The sequence below is a fragment of the Clinocottus analis genome, unplaced genomic scaffold, assembly GCF_023055335.1.
Source record: "Clinocottus analis isolate CAN_PGR_092001 unplaced genomic scaffold, fCliAna1.0.p SCAF_12, whole genome shotgun sequence".
NCBI classification, from domain to species: Eukaryota; Metazoa; Chordata; class Actinopteri; order Perciformes; family Cottidae; genus Clinocottus; species Clinocottus analis.
In genome coordinates, this window is record NW_027175843.1 from 7,735,452 (window position 1) to 7,751,405 (window position 15,954).

Below are 15,954 nucleotides of genomic sequence, written 5' to 3' on the forward strand. Positions count from 1 at the left end.
GTAATCCAGTAGTGGGCCGTAAGGGCCAGCAAGGCCTTCTTAGCCGGCCTAGAAACTGACAGAACCACAAAGTTATCGCTGTTCTATAATTTATTTATATTTTATAAGCACGCTACATATATTCAAAATATGTTTTCCCATTAGCTTATTATCTCATTGCATAGCTACTCTTTTTCTCGTTTGCACCACATCTTATTTCCGTGGTTCTCAAACCTTTTCTGTCAAGCCTCACTTTGGAGGAAGAAAATGTTTAGGCCCCACCGCCCCAACAACATTGAACCAAAATGGTCTAACTTTTTGAGACTCCTCCAACCGTGGTTTTTTTAAATATTCCCTCAGGGCTCTCAGGTCATTTTCTCAATTTGTATATAATTTCTTAAATTTAATTTTTAAAGTCACTTGCATATGATACATACCCATGTGTTTACATCTAAAATTGCAGAACAGTCTCAACTCTCTATATAATGAGGCACCAATGTCCTAAGACACAAGTGTAAAGTGATATTATGGCCCCAAAGCTTAAAATATATTTATACTATTTTGGAAATTCGTCATATCTCTTGTGAAAACATATGGTCGAACTGTTTTGGTGCTAGAAATGATTTTACCAAAAGGTCTTAGGTTCACAAAAGCAGTGGAATATATGAATGAAATGATAGACACACATAAATAAATGTCAAAAACTTTTTTATTATACGTTGGGGATGATGAGCCGTGGCTGGCCTTGCGGCCTGTGTGCGGCCTGGTGATCGGCAGAGACGGACTGGAGCCTGGTGCAGCAATGCTGTATGTTGTCCTCTGGACCTTAACAGCTGTGAATCCTCTCTGTAAAATACATTACTAATAGTTATTATAAGTTCACTTAAAGACGGTAACGATTACACACCAACACGTAACTAATGCCACATGGTAACGTTGCTAAGCTAACACAGACCCATATATGGTCAGGGCACAACCTAAAAATACTTCTGCTAGCTCCGGTTAGCAGAAGCTACCGTAACAGTAGTTACAGTCTTACAAACACATAACTGAGATCCAACCCTACTAGTCGTACTAAGTTCACTTCAAGAAAGTTAACGGGGATTGTGACAATATTTTATAACGCACTGTTCAGTCTCATAGAGACCCTGAAGCCATCTAAGTCACGTTAGCTCGCTGCGCTAATTCGGGTTAGCTAGCGCTAATGTAACCACGATAGTTTTAGTCTTTCAAACCCATAACAGAGATTTAACACTACTCGGCGTCCTAAGTTCACATCAAGAAAGTTAACGGGGATTGTGACAATATTTTATACACGTCGTGTTAGCTTGCTATCACTAGCTTAGTTTGACCAGACGTCCGGATTCAGGCAGGACAGTCCAGATTTAAAATCTGATAAAAAAAATAATTTGAAATGCTCGGTTTGTCAAGACTTAAACGCTACGGAAAGTGTCGCATGACATTGGAAAGCTTTGCTTAGCTTTCAGAATCAGAATTCAGAATATATGTGTAATATATATTATAGATATATATGTAATGTATTATTGTATTATTATATAATTAACAATAATTAATATGCATTTTTTAATGTATTTTATAAATATACTTCTATATTTATATAGCTACACATTTAATTGCAAACAATTCGGTTAAAAGTTTTAAAAAAAACACTGCTGTAGTTCAAAATAAAATATTAATCTTAAATTACAAATCTTAACCTTTTCCTTAGTCAAACTGATTTAACTTTATGTGAATAAATAAATAACTAATAAAGATTGCTCGTTAGATCTTCAAACCCGAATTATATATCATGTATAAAAATGTTCTACACTCTAAAAAGCCCAACTTCAAATTTGTTGTCCTAACACATTTTTTTAAGTTGAGTCAACAAATATCGTTGAAAAAAGTTGAACTAACTCAAAATCTCAATTTTATTAATGAGGAGTGGAATCCACTGAAAATGTTAAGTTGAGAAAACTTAGTATAGTGAGTTGGGCATCTACTGAGGTAACTAAGACCACTGTGCATGTGTCAGTAAACACACAAACACACAAAAATAAAACACATATATATATATATATATATATATATATATATATATATATATATATATATATATATATATATATATATATATATATACTACTTTAATATTATATTTTAAATAATGAAATAAATATTAAAATATTTTCTTTAGCCCCTGTTTAAGATACATTGATTTGATAATACCATTGTTTCTTTATTATATTTTGATAGTTTTTCAGATCTCATTTGATTGACATGTACTTTTTACATCTTAATCTTAAACTGCTGAATGTCTGTTGACAATATATGTTCAATAAAGCGAGAGAGAAGAAAAAACCGCCAACTGCCATAAAAGAAGCAGAAGAAGAAGATAAAGAAGAAGAAGAAGAAGAGATTCAAATATCCGTCTACCACTGCGCATGCGCACTTCCGCATGAGAGAGCAATTTCGCGCCGGTCAACGCCAGCTCAAGTGTTTCTGCAGAATGCCGTTTACGTCGCGCACCACTTAACCAGGTAAGACTGTGTATGTTCAGTGCGTTAGCTAACGAGCTAGTCAGATAACCTGTTGATTTTTAATGCCAAAGTTAACATTACGAAGTTTATAACGTGACAGACACCAGCCTACTTTTCACGTGTTCATAACGTCATGTGTAATTTTACGATAACGACCCGCTCGTGTTAGCTAGGTTAGTTAACATGTTGCTGCAGTGCCTCGCAGTACTTTAGCGTTGGTGGCGTCGGGACTGCTTCTAGACTAGAGGCTCTAGTTCACTCTTTAGTTACCCGCGCGTAGCATTCAGGTGCACTAGATAGCGACCAGGACCTGGACGGTAGTGCCGTTGGCACCTGTTCGCCCGCAGGGACCACGCGAGTCGCCCGCGAGGCATGTTGTAAGAATAGAACACATTTTGAGCTTCGTCAAAAATATATTTGTTTTTATCAACCGACCTGTCTACATGGTCGCGTTACAACTCTTCTCTGTAACGCCATGCACACAGACACGGCGGGCACACAGGTGAACACCCAGTGGACAGAGAGAGCAGCGAAAAATACGTTGCGTGCTTTTCACAATGAGATTTGCTGCGTTAAGCTATCACTATTTTTAAGCTATCAGCTATCACTTTTAAAGCAGTAAATGTATTGCTGCAGCGTGGAGCTCCATGAATGGACGTTTCTCTCTTGAGACACTGCAGTGACAAAGCCTGCACACTTTGTGGTTGACATTAAATTGAAGTTAAAGTTGCATCATTGTTTCTTTTATATGCAAACTGTTTTGTATGTTTCTAAAAGTGCAACTCTGCAAATAATAAGTGGATTTAGTGATATTGTGTTGTCCAAGTTTAATTTTTTGTGTCATTCTCCAAATTTATTTTGTATTATGTCAAATTTTTAATCTTCAATTTGTATTTTTCAGATGACAGATGTCCTTGCCCACAAAGTGTACAGCTCTGCGAGGTCTACCTTTTCATTGTGAAGGAGGAGCCGGACGGCTTGCTAAAGACATGTCTGGTAAGACCAATTTGTCATTAAGGTTGCACATTGAGCAAGAACACACTAATGCAAACTTTCATCAAACCCTCATTTCTACTTCACTGTTACTTTGTTAATCCATCTAAATTTTTAATAAGTGTAACTTTTATAGTTTTTAATTTTATGTAATATCGCCAATACTGGCAATGTTACTGTAGCATCAAGGTTACAAGTGAGTGTAATGCCTGCATCACATGCATTTTGTAACAGCAATTCTCCTTCAAATTTACATTTATAATTCCAAGCCCAAATTGGTCATGGGTTTTGAGAATGATGCATATACACATTTTGTCAGTATTTAAATTACAAAGTTATTCTGTCAGTACATTTTCAAAGTTGAAGTACACTTTTGTTGAGCTAATCTTTTTGAGAAAATAAAACAAAAACCTTTACATCAACACCCTTTGCCGCTAATACTCTTTAGGGTGAGAATCTGGCAGATTTGGAATGGTAATGTCCATTGTTTTATAGCAGATTTGTTCCAGTTTAGGTTTTTGTCACTTATTAAATTAAAGGGAGCCTGTACCATGAGAGCAAATGTTTCCCTGTCTTTTGCTCAATTTATTTAATTTAACAGACTATGACGATTTAAATACTATAATACTAATGTGTAGGAGGTGACTCTTGTATGAAAGTTTTATATTTTAGTTTTCAAAATCTGCATGAAAATGTATTTTGGCTTTTAAATTGTATTGTTACAGAGTGATGAAGGAAAAAAAGATGAACACTTAAGAGGCGGTGAATATTTATTATTGTCTCTGTATTCTTGTTTTTGTGTAGAATACAGACCCGAAGGAATCTTATGTGAAAGAAGTTGAACTGGGACTACTTGCTGAAGATGACGTTGGGACGGTCCGCTCAAGTCTAACAACACTAAGCATCGCCCTGATTATTGAGAAACGGATTGTCATGGATGATATATGCGACATCCCAACTGCATTTGCCCTTTTGTTTGGACTCATCTATGCTCTCAACCTGGAGTATCCGAAAGACATGAGGTACACCTTCGAAGTGATTCAAAGTTGTTCATGAACCTTGGTACCCAGTGCTCTGCCCGGGTTCGGTCCTTAAAAAGCAGTTTGCTCAAGTAGTCTGCCATATGTAAACCCCACCTATGGTCTTGGCTGGATTTTGAGGGGGGTAAGAGTTCAGGTTGCAGTTGTCTTGTTACAGACAATACATTTTTTTATGTCCATTCATTGTAAAAACAATATAACTATGTCCCACTGCTGATAGTGTACAGTGCCCATAATGATAAACTGATATTGGAATCAGCATTGGTACTGTGTATGTTAAGAAAGCATAACTTGTACTAAATTGTTTTTTGCATCTTAACAGTATTTAAGATATTGCAGTTTTAAACAGTAACTGGATGGATAGATGCATGGATAGGATAGGTTTTTAAGCCATTGTATACCTCCCACCAATGCCATTGTCCTTCTGTGTTTTATATATGTTCCATCATATACAATGTCCCAAAGCTTGTATCAAGGCCTTGCTTTTGGATTTCATTTTTTATTTTTTTTGCAGCCATTTGGATTTTATGTCGATGTTTAAGTGTTGACACCTGGAATTTGTATAGTTATGCAAACAAATGTTTACTTGTTAATAAACATTTTGTGTTTGAAGAAGTTTGTTTTGTTTAACTGTTGACTTTTCCAAAGAAAATGGTGTACATTTTTAATTTATTTAAATAAAGGCAACGTTGCAAAGAATTGAGTGTACTCAACTAATGGGCAGTGAAATTTAGTAACGACACTTTAAGTTTGAAGTAAGTTTTCTCAACAATAAATTTAAAGTTATGTTGATTTATGTTTTCAATTTACAAGAACACACAATTTCAAGTTTCTCCAACTTAATATTTTTAGTGTTCTGAACTTAAGTACATGAGTAGATGTGACTATCAAATTAAGTAGTGGTAACTTAAATACATAAGTAGGTCTGACTAGTAATGTTACGTTTGACAAACTTAAGATAGCACTTTGAGTGAACTTCTTATTATAAGTTGACACAACTTAGTTGAGTGAACTCAAAAAGGCTTTGCAGCTGGTTGCCTCACTTTTTTAAGTTGACTCAACTTTTTTTTTTTTAGAGTGTATGCGATTATTCACAAAATACAGCATAGTTTCCTCCTTTTTGGTGTTATGGATATGGTCACCCGACACTAGTTCTGTGTTAGCAGCAGCTCTCGCTGATTTACAGGTCCCGTTACTACGTAAATATGCTATTGCAAAGTTCAGTAAATACACTTACCCATTTTTCAATGGATCCCTTTTATTGGCGTTGTCCTGTTTATTGCCGTTATCGTATCCTTCAGGCTGCGAAGCCGTGCTGTGCTCTCCAGTATAGCTTCAGCTCGGCACAGGCTAAACAGCCTGCTCGGCCCCTTCTCTCCCTCTCTCTCTCACACACACACACACAGTTTCACTGTGTGTGTGTGTGTGTGTGTGTGTGTGTGAGAGAGATACACATGTGAGATACTACAGATTTGAAGTTTTTGAGGGCTTTGAAGGATCTGACAAATTGTATTTGATGCAGCAAGCGATGTGTTACAATGAATTTGTGGTGGTGACTTTACATTATCAGGGTAATCATAAATATCCTCACAAGTGACTTAAAAAGCTGTCTAGCTTTGTCTACTGATAAATGGAGCTTGACTTAAAACATTGATGGTTGCTGTTTGATGCCCTGTCCTCCTCAACGAGCTACTAATTGAATTAACAAGCTATAAACATCCTGATCTGACCTAGCAGAGTACTGGCTGGCTGCCTCACATCCACCGGACTGAGTATGTTAGAACAGAAACGAGTGAGAAGACGAGACACATGGCTGTGAACACCGTGAGCAGTGCATCAGTCCATCACTTCTTAGTTCTTGGGGAACGTGTCCAGGCCGTCCATCAACTTACCAGCTGTGTTTATTTTCAGTGTCCGCATCAAGCGCTCATCCTCATCAACAAGGGAAATAAACTCAGAGAGAGGACACATGTGTCACTTCACAGTGGAAAGGACTAAAAAGAGATAGAATGGAAGAAACAAACCCTAACTGAAATAGGGTAAATGTCTATAATTTGTTAAGAATGCTTAAATTGCATCTTTTAGCTCCATTGAACTGATTAAACAAGAAGCCGTACTGTTAGGCTGGCAGTTGGCATCTTGGAATCACTGAACGTGGCCTTTCTTTGCCTAAACAACTTTTAATCAAAACACAAGGGCCTGTAAATTGCATGGAGGTTTTCAAGCCGGGCTTGGCGAAGTTCACCTCATTGCAGACCAGGAATGCATTTTCCCTCCTTATTTTCTTGGTTCTACATGACTTCCTTTGATATACACCCCATCTGGATGTCGAGGGAAAACTACTCAAACACAAACTCCTACACATGCCTAGAGTTAGAAACCACATGTTCTAACACTACTGTATCCAGAGAAAAAGTAAGCTGTGCTAATTGCTATTGATTGAGAGGTTGAAGAGGCGTGTGGCCATTTCTGGATGCTTTTATTCCTGGACGGCAAAAAAGCACAACACTCTTGAAAAAATGTTTTTTAACATGAAGACAAGCGAGAAGAAAATTTAATTTCCACGGTCATAAATCAGCCAGGCTCTGGAGGATATGAATAATAGTCTATAAGTCCCTCATTCATGAATTTAAATTTGAGCCTCCTGGGGCGATTCGGCGTGATGGGCCTTGGCGGCCATGGCTGCGAGATTGCTCTGGTTGTTTGACACGGCAGATGTGGATACAACCGGAAACCATACTGGGTCTCATAGACCACCAATATGTATCCCCACCAGCTCTGATTAGTACTGTCTCCAAGGAAACCAGATGTGTGAGTGTAGAGTGGAGGTGTTGAAAGTAAAACTCCCTCAAATAAAGATAGTAAGAACCCTTTTACAGGGAAAAAATGGAAGAAACCTGAGGGAGAGCGACATAGGAGGATCCCTCTCCCCGGATGGACAGACACAATAGATGTCACGTGACCAAAATGAGCAACAGTGCGTAACCGGCGGGCTGTACGTGGCACCAGCCCTGTTGTCCAGGAAGACAGCGCGGCGGGGACACAGGCCCGTCTGCTGTCAGAGATAAGGTCCTGGTGGAATCACAGGCTGGCAGTGAGACAAGACTAAACATCCGAGGAGACCAGGCCACGCTGAGGTAGACCCCGGCCAGACATTAATTTCTTTCAAAACCGACGCACACAAAGTCTGATGGGAGTACACCAGTAGCTCGGGCTTCCCTGCTGGCCTAAACAGAATCACAGTTATCGCTATTTTATAATTTAAAAAATAAATATAAAATGAAAAAATAGTAATAAATTATAAATTAAAAGTTATATCTATTTTATAATGTAATCAATTTTCACAAATACACTACATGTATTATAATTATTTTATATGTTATTTTTTTATTTACTGGCGTACACGGTGAGATTTTGCGAAGATGCCCCTGACCTTAAGCCATCACCTCGGATCCCAGCCATGTCTGTACACGTTACAGGGGATGTGGGCTGGAGGATGGAAGATGTCAGTCAATAAATTGGGGATTTCTTTCTTTTACTTTTCTAAAAGAGTGGCATTCTAGGTTGAGTGTCGCAATGGCTTGAGAAAATATTGTGTTGCTGGAAGATCTAGAGTCCAAAGCCCACGTCCGCCATCTGCAATAGCAGAGTGGAGTTAATTTAGAAACTCAACTTCAAGTTACTTAGCTTAGTTGTTGTTAGCTTAAACAACAACAACAAATGTTCCACAAATATGTCCCATCACTATACTTCTTGTGTACTATCCAATTCTCCATGTGTGGCATGTTTTTCAATCATTACACTGCCCCTCTGCACAAAAGGTCCATGAAGAAATCCCAAACACCTTTGAGATGAACTGGGATACGGAGCCAGACCTTACCGACTCTGAAAGGGAGCAAATCCTTGTAGCCATCTTCCAACATTTGGTGGAAAGCCTTCCAAAGGAGTGGAGGCTGCTGCTGCAGTCGATAAACACCAATCATTTTGGAATCACATGACCAGTAATCACCATTTGGTTGTCCACCTACTTCAGGCCATGTGGAGCCTCTGCAGGTTCCAAGTCCAGATTGAAAGTTAATTGCGCATAGCTCCTGACTCTGATACACTATGGCAGAGCACTTTAAGTCAGTATCACTTCTGGATCTTTACTCTTATCTCAAAGTGGAGAACTTTCCACACATGAAGGCATGCGAAGATGTTTAGTGCACTTGTTTAAGCCAACACAGACAGGACTGTTCTCACTAAGTAAAAAAACTGAACTGAACTGGAAAACATCAAAAGCACTTATTGGTTTTGTATAAAGTGAATATCAAGTGAACTTCAATATACGTCTTTAAGGTAGGCAAGACACTGAACAAAAGGAGTGGCTTGTCCCTCACAGGGACCGTTTCTACTGAACACACTGTTTATGTTGTTCCCTGATAAAATACAAATGTTTCTTCTGGTACGTGTTCAGAAAAAAAAGAAAACAGATCAATATCCTATATATGTATGTATGTTAACCTCTTGGAAAGCCAGCCCATCAACCCCCCCTACGCCGCTTCCCACCCATTAACGGACACACAAAGAAAAACTGTTTTCCTTTGACGTTTCCTTCATTATCTCCACAACCACATCATTGTTTAACTTCATTTCACGTTGGACAATACTGCAACCCTTTTGAGATCTGCTCTGTACAAAATAATGAAAGTAATCGTTAGGTTTATGTACTAATGTGAATTACAACAACTCGTGAGCTCTGTCAACTTCCTGCGGCGCCCGTCACAAAAACACCTGTAAATATTCTTCCAGCCCAACTATTTCCTTAAAATTCTCAAAACCATCAGAGATTTTTTCTGAAAATCTACTGAAGAGAACGCATCTGGCCAAATGTAGTTTTCTCATAAAACGTTTAACTTTGTTTTTCTGTGACATTCAGGTTCTTGAGGGCCTGTTCTTTTCAACAAGGGGTGTTATTAATATGTGGGACCTTGTGAAGTCACACATTTTGAACATGTTAGAAAAGCATTTTCAGCCAATGTAAATTAGATCACACTGGATGTTCATAGTTATGATGAAAATATGTTGTAACATTTTTATATATTATATATATATATATATATATTATATATATATATATATATATATATATATATATATATACATATATATATATATATATATATATATATATATATATATATAATTTTTTCACAAGAAAATTCTAAAAAACAGTATGAGAACTCATTAGAGCTCCCCAGGACAAGGGGAATGGTACGCTGCTATATTGTTTTGATGACATTACTTTAAAATAAAAGTGTGCAATACACTTGTTTTTACTTCATTATTTTATTTGCCGAATTATGCGATTATTCACAATTAAATGCAGAAAAATCACGCAATTAATCTTTTTTTTTGACCAGCCCTAATTATTATGTGTGCACGCTGAGATTGGCATTGAGCTCAAAGCCTCTCGAAGCCCCTGGCTCGGTCGAGGCACCGAGCCGTTCCTGCTTCTTCACTATAGTATCTCATAGGGTGTTCCCAAAGGAGAGGCTGATTGCTTACACATGAATATCTATAAAGTCACACCCACAGCGTCAGGTGAACACAATGTGGCTGTATGAATAACCTCTCCCGGTAAACAACAACAGCAGCCGCTCCTCTGCCGCTTTAGAATGGTGTCACATCCATGAAATGAACGAGAGAAGCTGTGATGTAGAAGCGCTCACCAGCTTCTCTGGCTCCTCCTTCATTCGTCTTTTGCAGTAGCTCAGCAACACAAATAAACTCGCCGGCTCCCAGCCCCGATTCATCTTTCACACAAGAGTGCTTGTTTTGTGCTTTCTCCAGCTCAGGACACGCACAATTTGCGCCCTACACGGCTGTGGGTGAAATAACTCAGACAAGGCAGAGTAATAACAGCAGGCCTCTCTTCTCTTTCTCTTGTCCTGTCGCTCTCTCTCTTCCTGTCTCTCGCTCTCTCCCTGTCTCTCCCTCGAACTTATTTGAAGGGACTGCACAGGCTGGCACAGCTGTTTATTTGTGCACTCAAGAAATTGCCTTTGTGTGTGTGAGAGTGTGCGACTGCATGCGTGTGCACATGTGTCTGTGTGTGTGTGCGTGTGTGTGTGTGTGTGTGTGTGTGTGTAGGATTCATCCCTCAGAAGGACGTGTTGGATGAATGTAGATTAAAAAAGAAGATGGCCGTCTGTTGCCTGACAAGGCGATGACGGCACGCTACCCTGCAACGCGCTAATGGGTCCTTTAGCTTTAGACAACAGTTGGAAATTATTTTGCTGAGATGTAAAATCTAGTATTCTAATTCTACTATCTCTATTCATAACAATGATGACGAGATAATGCATGGAGGACCGTCTCCAGAAGATGAAGAATGGGGAAAGACATGACGTATTGCTTGAGTTGTATATGTGGGATATTAAAAAATGGTTCTGGTGGACGGCGCTGACTCAGTATAATCACTTACTCATCCATCATGTTCTGAGTGAAGAGTTCACAGAGGAGAAATAGTACCAGAATAAATAGATTTCAACCAGGGAACAGAGGGAAGGAAAGAAAGGCGTCTGGCAGCAGACCAATGCGGTTTGGAGAGAACCCTGTCCACACCCACTGTACCCGCCCTCTCCTCTCCATATCTCCTCCCATCTCTTTTGTTCCTCCCTCTTTCTCCTCCGACTTTTTTCCTTTCTCTCTATTCACCTGCCCCTGATTCAGAGCGTTGATTTATGTTTGCATGCAGTGTGCTTCCTTCTCTGAAACGGCTGGATATGAACGTCATACTGTGCAATTATAAGAGCGTGACGTCAACCGTCTGTGACCTCAACCGTTTCGAACAGTTCAGCGGTAATATGAGTCTTTTTATCAAGCTGGATTCACTCATCACTCATTTATGCATTTCTTTAATTATTCTTGTAGCAGATGGTGCTCTTTTATTGACCTCAAGCACAGAAGACTCATGTCACCATTTTCAAAGAAAATATAATTTCAGACATTTTACATTACTAAAAAATAACAAGTTATGTGGACATTGTCACCAATCACATTATGTGTACCATTGAGGTCTCATGAAGATGTTGAATGCATTTCTCCCACAAGAAGCATTTGGTAATCTGTTTGTTGAGGGCGAGTATGTAAAACATGTGTGCTTGCTTGCAGTGTTCTTCACTTCCTGTTCACTTGTAAAAACATGTCCACCAGCGGTCAGGAGCTCCTCAGGGCACCTCGGATGTCAAGGTTTGTTTATTTGACTCCCCAAAACAAAGAGGCTATTGCCATTAAAGGAATCACATATCACTTTGTCACTAACTTTGTAGTTTGTTCACTTTTATTTCAAAGCTAATCGGTTGCATCACCGTTCAAAGGCTCTTCAAAATGAAGAACATCAAGTGAATCACTTCAGTATGTAAGCTGCCTCTTTAAGTGTTCACATTCCCTTCTAAGGGACTTCATTATGTACCTCAGGCAGTGAATGCATCGCCATTCAAAAGCAATGTCAGTATGAAAAACAGTCAAACTTCTCATCGCTCAAAGGAAGTCTAGTATGTACCTTTGTAAGTGACAACATCATAGTTCAAAGACACTTCAATGTGTAAAAAGACTTTACTTGACTAACTAACATTCACACACCGTAGGCTCAGCTACGGGAGCAACTTGGGGATAAGAGTTTCCCAAAGACACATGAACCTGCTGTTGATGTGTCTGATGGAAGGAGAGCTGCTCTAACGACTGGACTTTCTCAAGGGAACAAATCACAGGTCAAGGTGCATGCAGTACACAGATCAGTATATGAAGGCACGCACTTCACTCTGTAGTTCTGTAAGTGAATGCAACAGCATTCAAAGTCACTGACTCTGTTGCGTGTTCACTTTTCTCCCAAGCAAAGATGTCAGCATTAAACATTATATGAAGACATAACTGTTGATGGGTCATATGTTGGGGGTCAAAGCTCTGTCCATAAAGTGAGGAGCTCAGCAGCATCTTATGTCATGTCCTTACTCTCTAACTACACTATAAATATCATCCTCATCACTATGTACTATATGAACACATATTTGGTGCTAAACGTTATATAACTTCACACACTGTCATATTAAGGTGGTGGGTGGGCGGGAGGGGACAGCACCAACACTTCCTGTCCACACAGCATGCCACGGAGTCAGGAGGAGCAGCAGAGCAGATTAGAGGAAAACAACATGTCTGAGACACAAAGAATAGCATTATGCTAATGCTGCGGGCTCAAATGAGGGGTCACATATGAACATGTGGAGCTCTGATAGTGTATCTTATTAAATGCAGGTGGAATTATATCAATAAAAAGTCAGACTCACTGAAAACACAGTGAGTCCGCCTCACAGCTAAATGGATACATGGTTGAGTGTGTAATTGTTTTTGTGAGAGTGAAATCTTTTTGTGAGAGTGAAATTAAATGAAAATGATTTTTTGTTAATTTCATTGGGGGAATTATTCTCTGCATTTAACCCATCCTGAATTAATCAACCACCCAGGGAGCAACTGGGGGTTTAGTGTCTTGCTCAAGGACACATCAACATGCAGACTGGGGATCGAACCAGTTACTTTGTGCCTCCCAAGTGGAAAGATTGACCCACCAAAACAAGTCCAGTCTTGGGGAGAATGAAGAGGATCCGCACTGCGGCCCGAGGAAAGCCTGCAGCCTATACCGGACTCTAACATTCACCATATTCTAATTACTGTTGTGGTCGAGTACTGAGGCGAGCTGGACCTCTTTCCATTGGCTCCATATGCTGGCAGGACTTCAGGCACATTTAGCCCCATTGAAGAGAGAGCAAGCAGGGTTGGTAGTAACTGCTGACATGATGATGCATTCATATTAAAAAACACAAGAAACAATAATCAGCCCTGTTTACAATGTATTGAAAAGTGTAATCAGATTAAAGTTGCATTGTCAATGAATATTTGATTACATTGTTGATTATGTCTTAAAAGTTTACGTTATTGCCAGCATGCTATTGTAATGTGTAATTTATATGGACCCCTACGGTGTTGATTTGTTTGTTTTTAGAAATGACAGCATAACTAAAGTCATTTTTTTTAACTTTGCTTTGCGCTAACCCGTCTGGTGATGGCTGGCTACCTGAGGCTGCTGTGTGCACATTAAAATCACATTGCTTTTACTGTCACAAAAAAACTATAAAAACCACAATTAATCAGAAAAAAAGGATTTACAAAAAGCTGAAGACACTTATTCAATTATGTGTTTTTTTTACGTCACTTCCTTTCTTATTCCTCTGCAGCGGCAGCTTGCACTAATATTGATCACAGCCTTTTCTGTGACTGATTAGGGCTCCACATGGAGTCAAATGAATCGCAGCCTCTCCAATAACCCCCAGAGACAGATAGAACAGTGCAGTGATTGCCGCATTAGGACCGTGCTCTGCCATTAACATTTCCCCAGCGTGAGCGCCCCGAGGAGGGGCAGGGTTGCCACCGCGGCGGCGGCTGTCCCGGCTGGCATGCAGCGGCCGGTGGGATCACACACACCTCTCAGTCACTGCGGATCAGTCTCCATCAGCTGATCAAAGGCATCTGACTCCTGCCACGCAGGGTGCTGATTGCCACATGCACTCCCTGACACCACTTAGCTTGGCTGAAGACACTCTAATTAAAAGGGAGAGATCGGGCGAGAGAAATAAAGCTGCCTCATTCCTCACCTTCTTTGTTCCCTCTCTCTCTTTCTGTCTCTCCAGGGGTGACCTTGCATCGACCGTCACGCATCACTGTAGTTTGGAGCAACCCGTTCGTCCTCGTCCAACAGCCCAGTTTGGTTTGCATGTGAATAAGTGCACGTGAGGTCACGTAGGGTGGGTGGTAGGCGGGTTGGAAGGGACGAACAAACACAGAAATTACACTCAGGAGACCTCTGTTCGTGTCCTGTGCGAAACAGAAAGTCCACACTGACTTATGTGGTAACTCGTAAATGAGTCACTGGTCCAGTCCTGTCAACAGTGGTCTGTTTCCCAACCTTAGGCCTCATCCACATGGATACCACCTTCATACACACAAGCGGTTCAGACCTGGTCTCCGGAACAAAGATGTCACATTGGATCCCTTTAGATCTACAAATTACAAACGTTGAGCCGCTTGGCTTTACAATTTGAATTACTTCTCTACTTTCTCTTCTTCCTCCCTTCTTCCTTCTCTCTCGGAGGGTCGGCCATCTTATTACCCAAAAAATCACTCTGTTCTTCATCCCACCCTGTCATTCATTTCCTGAAGTGGTGAGAAGCATGGCTTGTGTATTGCTATGTATGGAACTTCATGTCATTTCCTCAGGTTCCATGCGTACCCCAACTCTGTTCTCCATTTAGTTTTCTATTATGGTTTAACCTCATTTTAATTGATTGAAATATTGCTTCTTTATGTTTTATGTTTTGTCTAATTGTTTTGTGTATTCTTATCCCATCTCATTCTAGTTTTTGCAGCATGTACTATTATTATTATTATTATTATTATTATTATTATTATTATTATTATTATTATTTATAGCATTTATTCTATAGCACTTCATGTCCTGATTTATTTCTGAATGGCATGCATTTGTGCCCATTTTTTATTGTATGATTTAATACCAATATTCTCTTAATTGTGTAAGATGTGTCCACTAAACTACATAAATATGTTCCCTGTGCATTCTCTGTCATTCTCTATGCATGTCAATGGTAGCTCTATACAACTTGGGTCAGGGTCTCTGGTGGATCCACAGCCCTCAGCATGGCTAAAGCTCTGAGTGAGAGCAGAGGGAAAGTGTCTGGAGGCTGCACGGCTTCACTCTTATTCCCCAGAGAGCTGGTGTTTATCAAATTTCTATTTAAAATTCCAATAAGCAGTTAAACGGGAGGCGGGGCGGATCCCAGTAGCCCTGGACTGGGCTGTTTTAGGTAACCAGACTCTTTGTTGGTCGCTGAGCAGGAGGGATCAATATCATATCAGGGCCCCATGGAACACCTGACAGTTCAATTTTGCAGCAAGCCTCGAAATCAATACCTTTGGAATAGTTTTGGACTTTCTCAACGGCTATACACTGGAGCTAATCTATGGTGTCATTAGCCCGGGTCACAGCGTGCATGCTCATTACACCATGTAACAATAAATGTTCATAAAAGCCGACACGCTCTGTCCTCTTGTGCTCCACTGCAGCCTTTAATGGCAGTAAATTCTTTCACGAGGGAGGGCGGGGCCTAATCGACCTCTTTGTGACTCATGTCCAACAGAATATTAGTTCAAAGCCGGCCGTCAGGCACATCTAGAGGGTTCAAAGCACAGGAAATTGAATAAGGTTTTAAATAGCAAATGTGTTAAAGTCGTTTGTGTTGTGTTGTTTATCCTTGAAGTCCTTCAGACTGAATATGTGTTTTTTAGACTTG

The 15,954-nt window shown here is 39.8% G+C and overlaps 1 long non-coding RNA gene across 1 annotated transcript; it reads left to right on the forward strand.

The window, feature by feature from the left end:
• The first annotated feature begins 3,168 nt into the window (after window positions 1-3,168).
• Window positions 3,169-5,167, forward strand: LOC137783090 (uncharacterized). The gene is made up of 2 exons (XR_011077314.1): window positions 3,169-3,515; window positions 4,317-5,167. It is a non-coding gene; the product is annotated as an uncharacterized lncRNA (long non-coding RNA).
• Window positions 5,168-15,954: the final 10,787 nt, after the last annotated feature.